Genomic DNA, 8300 nt, shown 5'->3' with positions numbered 1-8300 from the left:
TGGGACATGAATAGGACTGTGTAATGGACACAAATGGCTGTGTGCATGTACATGTGTGGGTGTACGAGAGTGGCTGCATCCTTGACTGTCGCAGCATAACCACAAGCCAAGAGGCACGTGGTTAAAATGCTGCTTCACCCAAGTTACAAAAAAGAAAAACTGCTCTCTCACTTTTGCCACACCTCTAGATTTGAGATCCAGTTTTTACCTACTGTTTCTTGCTGTATGTGTACTTAATTTATGCGTTATACTATAGTAATATATTGTTTAGATAGTGGAAGTATCTGCGCTTTGCTTAAATGGAAGTGCGGGTATTGCAAAAACACTAAGAGTGAGGCCAACCTTCGTGGAGCAGTTTTGCATAGAGGACGGATTCAAGGGCAGCTCTGATGAGCTGGATAACTCACGCGGAGCTGTCCAGCAGCTGGAAGTTGAGCAGTCGTGCGAACTGTATGAAGTTGCTATAGGGGATTTTTTTTTCACAAGGGTGTGATTGTAAATATTTAAAAAGTGGCGTAGTATTGTAGTAAGGACAGCAAATTAAAAGTACAACCAGAAAGTTCTGTGCCTATTGAGGTTTTGCAGACATGTGACCGCTAACCATGTGATGTTAACTTGTTGACCATTTTGGACATGTGACCAGGGTGACAGTGTATCAAGTAAATAAGACCCCAGTCACTCAGGCCTAGAGAATGATCTGCAACCATCTGGCAACCAATGGTTGTGAGTGAAAAATGAGTATTCCCCACCCTGTTGGCAAAAACCTCCTTTTGATGGCTTAGGTTGCTAGCATATTGCTAGCATAACGTTGATTCTGTTTGAGGTCCATTGTGAAGGTGCAGAGGCTGAGTGCAAAAGTTCAGAACAGCGCCTCTAGGCAGGAGCATGCCCAGAAGTGGGCATGGGGTGGCACCGGCCCATGGATTGCTCCCCTAATGAATAAGAACATTAAGTTGGACCAGTTGGAATCTAATTACAAGTTTAATTTGCATCAAATTAAACTTAAGTATTTCGACATTGTGTTACTTTCTGCCTGTACTCTACTATATACTGAACAGAAATATTATACTTTCTCTTCCACACCTTTCATTTAAAATCTTTAGTTACTTATTATTTTGCAAACACATTGTATGGTTACAGTTTAAGCTACCCAGCAATACGGAAATAATTGACATCATCATCATTATCATCAACAGCTACAACAGAGAGATAAATTCACATCAAATAATCAATAAAAATGATCCACTAAAACAATGTATGACTCTGAAAAGTGCCATTCTACATAATAAGTAGGCTTACTATGATATATATATAATATACTATTAAGGTGCGTAAGTGGGATTGATAATGTTTACTTAAGTTAAAAATAGTAAAAAATAATAAATAACAGTACTACAAAGGACTGTAATAGAATATAATAAACACAGTTAAGTACAGCAATCTTTAAATACTTTTTATTTAAGTTGGCAAAGCAAATATCTAACACTAAACTATATATAACTCTTGTGCAGCACCTTTTTTCATGTCATAATAAGGACACGGGGCTTCACATGAGCCCAGAGATCACGCCTATAATGTATCCATGTCAATTTTCTACACTAATTTTATATCTGATTAAATATTCTGATTTCCCACGGGCCACCCCTGCTTTGTTCCTGTGCCACCCCACTTAAAAAAAAAAAAAATCCTGGGAACGCCCCTGTTCCAAGGAGTGCTCTAAATAAAATAACCTTGAAAGGTATAACAGCCAAAATTAAATTAATGCTTTGATGGGCGAAGTAACAGAGCTTTGTTATCGCATCTCGAAAACTGTAAGTTTGTAAAAGTTTCTGCTGCACATGTATTCCAGAGCACAAAACAATGCAAATACATAAGTGAGTTATTAAGCGCCCATTCCTGCAGAAAGTAGTTCCAATGAAAACCGCTCACGTCAAGGCCATCAACAGCCAACAATGTCTTCAATATGGTGGCACATGTATGCAAGCCTCTGCTTCATTAGATACTTTCATTGTAACATGACGGGATCTCGGAAAGTCTGTTATTTTTAAACCAAAGAAAAAAAACATGGTAATCCTGTAATCCTCACTGGACAGAAAGATGTGACTCTAGCTGCAGATAGATGAACACGTGTCACTTGGATAATGCTATGCTATCCTATATTCAATTCATATTCTGGGTCAACCCTTTGAAAAACAGTAGGAGCGGGGTTCAGGAGAACAACGGGAGCGGACGCTTCATATTGTAGAGCACACATCAGATAAAAAGTGCCGTACTTTCTGCGGTTTGTGAAGCTGTGAGAGAAGCGTCTGGGATTAAGAGCTGTGACATATTCATATCTGACCAGACTTAAAGCTGCTGCCACACGGGAGGGTCTGTCACTATCAAAGCTGCAGGAAATCAGCCAGAGAGGGAAGAAGAAGGGAGAGAGATAGGGATAAAGAGATACAGAGGTACAGTAACAGCGAGGGAGAGTGGAGTCAGAAGAGCAGTGAGGATTTCTTACAAAGCTCCCCTAACCATCTTTCAAAAAGAAAATCCTTTGTACCCCTCTTCCAAACCCAGCGCCCTCCCTTACCTCAGCCCCCTCTCCCCTTTTCTCTTCCTCACCACCGTATTTAAGTCCCCCTGTGGAATGAATGGGGAGCGAGTCCTGCAAAAGTTTGTCTCGGGGAAGGCCGGGTCGCTGTGCAGCTGATTATATCAGTTTCAGTGGCGTACTGGTAATAGGCTCCTCTTCGAGCAGCCGCTAACCCTGGCTCTCCCCTGGCAGCCGCCGAGAGTGGAATTAATCAGGCCTACTGGGAGCCTCCTCCATCCCCTCTCCGCAGGCGAGCCACTCCGCAGTCATTTACCAGCCAATCCCACTGTCAACCCACTGTCATTTAGGCCGTTTTCATTATGCCTTCCCCCTCCACACCCTCCTCCCCTCCAATGCGCATCCTCACTCTCTCCATCTCATGCTGGATCTAAAAAAATGAGAAAAATGGAAATGGGTGACAGATTAGCCTAATGCTGGGTACTTTTTATAGACTGCCTATTATGATCACTATCCCTTTGTATCAAAAACACAGAGTAGGATGCTGTGACTCGGCCAGAAACATCAGAGAACTAATAAGAAATCAAAAATGGCTGCTCCCCCCTTCCTCCCTCAATACAGCTTCCATACAGGTGTCTTCTCACTCATTCAATCTGCAATTAGGAGCTTGTTAATGAGCCCACGCCATTGCCGGCGTGGAACTGCCGCTGTCCTAAATGTGACATTAGGGCCAACTTTGTTCATCGCCTATAAAAACCCCAGGCCATAACCACCAATTACCGTAGATAGGTGTCCCTGGGGTGCGGGGCCCTCGTATCAGGCTGGCCTCGCTGGCTAAGCCTGCTTAAGTGACCTATTTTGGGCTCTGAGGCAGTCTGTAAAACACCTCTAAGGTTAGATTATCCCGTGATGAAATACAAGGCTTCCCCGCCACAAATTACCCACGGATGAAGCGCCACCAGGCCATTCCTACGCCTTGCTGATGGCCTTTTTCTTTTTTCCCCCTCCCTGTTGTTCTGCCCTACCTTGCCTCCCCCCACCACACAGATCCCCTCTCAACAAGGCAGAAAAATATTCATGAGTAAACAAAAGGAGTGATTTGAAAAATGGCTGGAGGAAAAAGAGATTAATAAAAAGCATGAATTGTGCATTATGGAAGAGCTGAGGAGCCCCGCCATCTCATTGGGGTTAGAGGGAGATTGCATTTGGGCTTTATTAAGAGCGCCGCTCTCGGTCGTAGTCGAGAACCCTAAAGAGAACACCGAGCGAGGTGGTGAGAATATATTTCTGTAAAAGATTCGACTCCCACCTCCCTGTTAGAAATTCTGCACGGATACCTCCTGATGTTTGTACGGCTGGCACTTTGGATGAAGTTAGACATCTCCAAAACATTTCAGAGTGGTTTCGTCGTCGAGCGGGCTGCGGTGACAGCAAAATGAGACCACGTTGGGTTGAGCCAGACGAGAAGCAGACTCTGTGACCATAGTCGCACTGAGAGCCGGACCCTCCTCTGAGACTAGACCAATTAAGATAAGAGGCAGTTAACAGGAAGTGCTTGTTTGACATCTTGTCACGTTAACGAGGACAAGCATAATTGGACTCGTGTATTTAACAGTCGGCGTAAAATGCTGTTAGTTGTCAGCACTTGCATTTTAGTGAGCCCTGGGAAGAAGGAATGTGCTTTCAATTTTGTAAACATGACGGATATTTTTGCTGTCTGTGGTTGCTGAGGATAAATGTCAAGACCTTTCAAGACCTATGAGCACTAAGAAGGTACTAAGGATTGTTCTTTCAAAGTCTCCCCCCATCCCTCTGCATAATACCAAATTAAAACATGAAAAATGTAGGATCCAGTATAAGAATTCAAATAACAATGTGCTTACATTACCTCACTGAAATCAAAAAACCTTCCAGGTTATTGGTGCGAAACCAAAGTCATCTAGCTCCAGTGCTGAACACCTACAGTAAAAGCAGATTACAGTACTGTGCAAAACTTTATATTTTGCTCCTAAGGAGCCAGACTTTCTTGTAAATTTTAAAGTGCTCTAGAGCAATAGTTCTCCAGACTTTCTAATGGTCTTTCTAAGTGTTTATGTGGACAATGGCTGCTTGTTTTACTGATTCTCAAATCGATATTAGCTAGTAGAGAAATAGGAAGAAAAGGCAGAGGTATGCAAAATTAAGGAAGAACTTGACTGAAAATCAATGATAACAGATCTGATGGAGCGATGAATTGAAATCACCGTTAGTCTGTACAGGTGATGTAATGAGTGAGGTACAAGAGTGAGTGTCTACAGCCATCTGTAAAAGATGATGGAGGCTCTGTCATGGTTTGGGATACATTTCAGCTGGTGGTGTTAGAGATCTTTGTCAAAACGGATGACTTATGAACACAGAGGACAGGGAAACCATATTGTTAGAAGCTTCATATACTCTTTCTTCCTGCTGAAGTAAGTAAACAGATAACAGCCACACTAACCAGTATGGGCCCAGAAACTAAACAGCTGGATGTGTAGTACTGTGCAAAAGGCAATTTAACACTGACCTATGAATCATTCAAATCAGAAAGATGATTCCCAAAGAGCTATTAGCAGAAAACTCAGCCTGGTTTGTCTGATCCACTATTTAATACCACCTGGAAATCATCTGTTTAACAAAAGTTTCATTTTTAATCATGACAATGATCCTGAACACACTGCCAATGGAGTAAAAAGTGGAGCACTATCAGTCATGGATCGGCCTCCCAGAGCCCGGACCTCAACATTATTGAAGCAGTGTGGGATCATGTTGACAGAGAACAGAACAAAATGCAGAAACATCCAAAGAAGAGCTTTGAATGTCCTTCAAGAAGCCTGGAGAACTATTCCTGAAGACGACTTAAAGACATGACAAGAAAGCTGCCTAAGAGAGTTCAGACTGTGCTGAAGAATAAAGGTGGTCCCACCAAATATTGACTTTCAAGTTCATTAGAAAACTCTGCTTTTGCCTTATTTACTGTATTTACATGTATGTTTGCACACTTCAGTAAATGACTGCACCTATTACCTGTTTCTTAAAGAAATGTGGGTGGCTCAGTAGTTTTGCCTAATGACCCTCATTAGAGCCACTAAAAGCCACTATGTTGAAATGTTTGACTGGGCTGGAGTAAATCAGTGAAACTGACTCCACAGTTTTGTCTAAGTGTTACGTTTTTGCCTTTTTCTATTCTACATCGGGATTACCTCTGTGCTGATAGTCTATGAATCATCTTAGATGAAGCATTTTCTGGTTGCGCAACCTCTTCTGCATTTCCTGCAAATTTCGGCAGCACCATCCTCGCAGAGATAAACCCCGTCTGGCCGGCCCCGGAGCCGTTTAGGCCAGCATAACACTGTGCAGGTGCAGGAGCTGCAGCATACGCTGGAGTTCCTGTTTGTTTGGGCTTGGCCCCGCTTCCAAGCCCCAAGAGGAAGTGAGCTGGCCGGGGTTCTGCTCGGGATCAAACCTCGGCCTCGAGTTGGAAATGGGGGGGTGGTGTTTATTGTAGCTGTGGTTGCCTGGAAGTGACTGGCAGAAAACACGCATGGTTTGTCAAAATGAACAGAGGCCAGAGGCATGAAACAGACAACCTCTTCATACAAGGGAGATGACTGGGACCACACTTACTGTACCGAGAGAATTACACAAACACGGTATCAGTGTCTGCGCTTTAGAGCCGGGTATGAATTCCTATACATATATCCAGAATCTATTAAAAAAAAATCCTATTCGGGTTGACTTGGAATTAATTGTCCCGTATAAACTCGTGTCAGTGTTTGAATGTGCATGAATGAGATAATAACGTGCAGCTTGTGTAAACACCCCGACGTTAAATATTTGAAAATGCAAGTCACTCATCAGTAGAATTATAGTGCTGAATTGTGCTTCTCTGCTGGCTTTGCGATAACCAGGACATTCTTTAACCTGAGCACCTCCAATTAGAGGACTGGAGAAAGAGGGGATGGAAGGGTGGAGGGAAGGAGGGGGGGTGGGGGTTGGAATCGAGGGGGGGACGCTATTGCTTTGACCCACCCGCCTTACTCGGAGGCGTACTCGAGAGGCAGAGATGTGGCGGCAGGATATCGCAGAGGAAAAACAGGCTCAGCCTCAGATGGCCAGGGGCTGCCTGTGCCTCTCTATCAATGCAAAACAGACTACTTCCTTGGGCAAAGAGGACATTTCACTTTTTATAAGCTTCCTTTCGCTCTCTCTCTCTCTTTTTCTGGGCTTACATTAATTTTGAAAGCAGAGGGGAGCGGCAGAGGGGGTGTAACACAGGACGAGAAAGACACAGGCAGGGGCAGAGAAAGGGAAAAAGAAAGGAAGAGAGGAGCAGATGAAAAGCATCTTCGAGATGCCGGAAACATCTGGTTTCATATTCGGGATAGACCTGAAAGGAAATTGCAAATAGACAAAACTCTTATGTTTTGATTTATTTTATTATTTGATGGCCGGGCAATGCCAGCCGTGCGGGGGGAGTCCCTGCTCGTAAAATACGGGAGCTTGGCTTCGAGATGGGGCATGAGGGATGTCTCCTCGCCATCCCCGGCCTGATTGATACCGCTTCTAATAACATCCACAACCACTGTGTTCTGTTCTAAATTACACAAAACTGAAGGGCTATTGTTAATTGGATGAATGGATGCAGGAGGAGGAGGGATGGAGGGGAGGAGGAGACAGAGTGGAAATGCAGATGTGAGGGAGCCAGAGAATGAGAACAGTGAGAATGAATGGGGGGGGGGGGGAGGAGAGGAGATACAAGAGATAGAGGAGGAAAAGAGATGCAGATGCTTTGATGCTATCAGCTCATTAAATTTGGGGTTTCGTGTTTGCTGAACTTAGTTTTGCTTTTACAAATAAACCGTTTTAATCGGGTTGTCACTGAGGAATTTTTCTTTCCAGTTCAAAGTCTAAACAGCTTGAGCACCGAGCTGATTTTACTCATCTTTTCAGGCTCCTCGGACAAGTATTTCAAGAGTACCTTATTTAAACCCTATGCTGGACTGAAATTTATACAAAAGCAAGCTGGTTTTCTTTAGGTAATTTTCATAAAAACTGCAAAAGGGACACTGGTAGATGGGAAAAGTTGTCTAATACCAATAAAAAAAGAAAAGAAAAGAAAAGGGGGGCCCTGGTATAGGATAACAACTGGGGAGTCTAACTGGGTGAATTAAAAGTCTGATTGGGTATAAAAATCTGGGAGAGGTTGAATCTTTCAGAGATAAATACGTTGGGTGTTGCGGACTGGCCTTTAAGGTGTCACGGGTAAATACAACAAAATAAAACTAGTACCGGTACTGAAAAAAAAGAAGATTTATTCATAACACACGTGAAAAGACCCAGGAAAACCAAGTTAACGATAAAAACGATAACAAAATAACGCTGAAAACCGATAAAAACCCTGAAAACCATACATTTCACACCTGAGCCTCAACTCTCGCGGCCCAGTACCAAACGACTCACGGCCCGGTACCGGTCCGAGGCCCGGGGGTTCGGGACCGCTGGTCTACAGCATGGTCCCATAGAGTCTGGGTGCTACACTGGCCTACCTTCAGTTCAGAACGAATGGTATATTATTAAAAGAAAACCATGACAACGAGGTGCCAAACTGGTCAGACTTGGAAAAGTTTTTGCTTCTAAAACGACAGCATTTTTTCTCCTTAGTTCCAAAATACTTGGGTGTTGTTGGAAGAAGAGGGGATACAACATCACATCAGATACAAAATAAACACATATTTTTCAAGCA

Source organism: Diplotaxodon limnothrissa, linkage group LG23 (genome assembly GCF_057381915.1).
Source record: "Diplotaxodon limnothrissa isolate DT_005_m linkage group LG23, D_limnothrissa_male_GT1.1, whole genome shotgun sequence".
Classification (NCBI taxonomy): Eukaryota; Metazoa; Chordata; class Actinopteri; order Cichliformes; family Cichlidae; genus Diplotaxodon; species Diplotaxodon limnothrissa.
The sequence above is the reverse complement of the archived record's forward strand: the minus strand, read 5'-3'. Positions refer to the sequence as shown.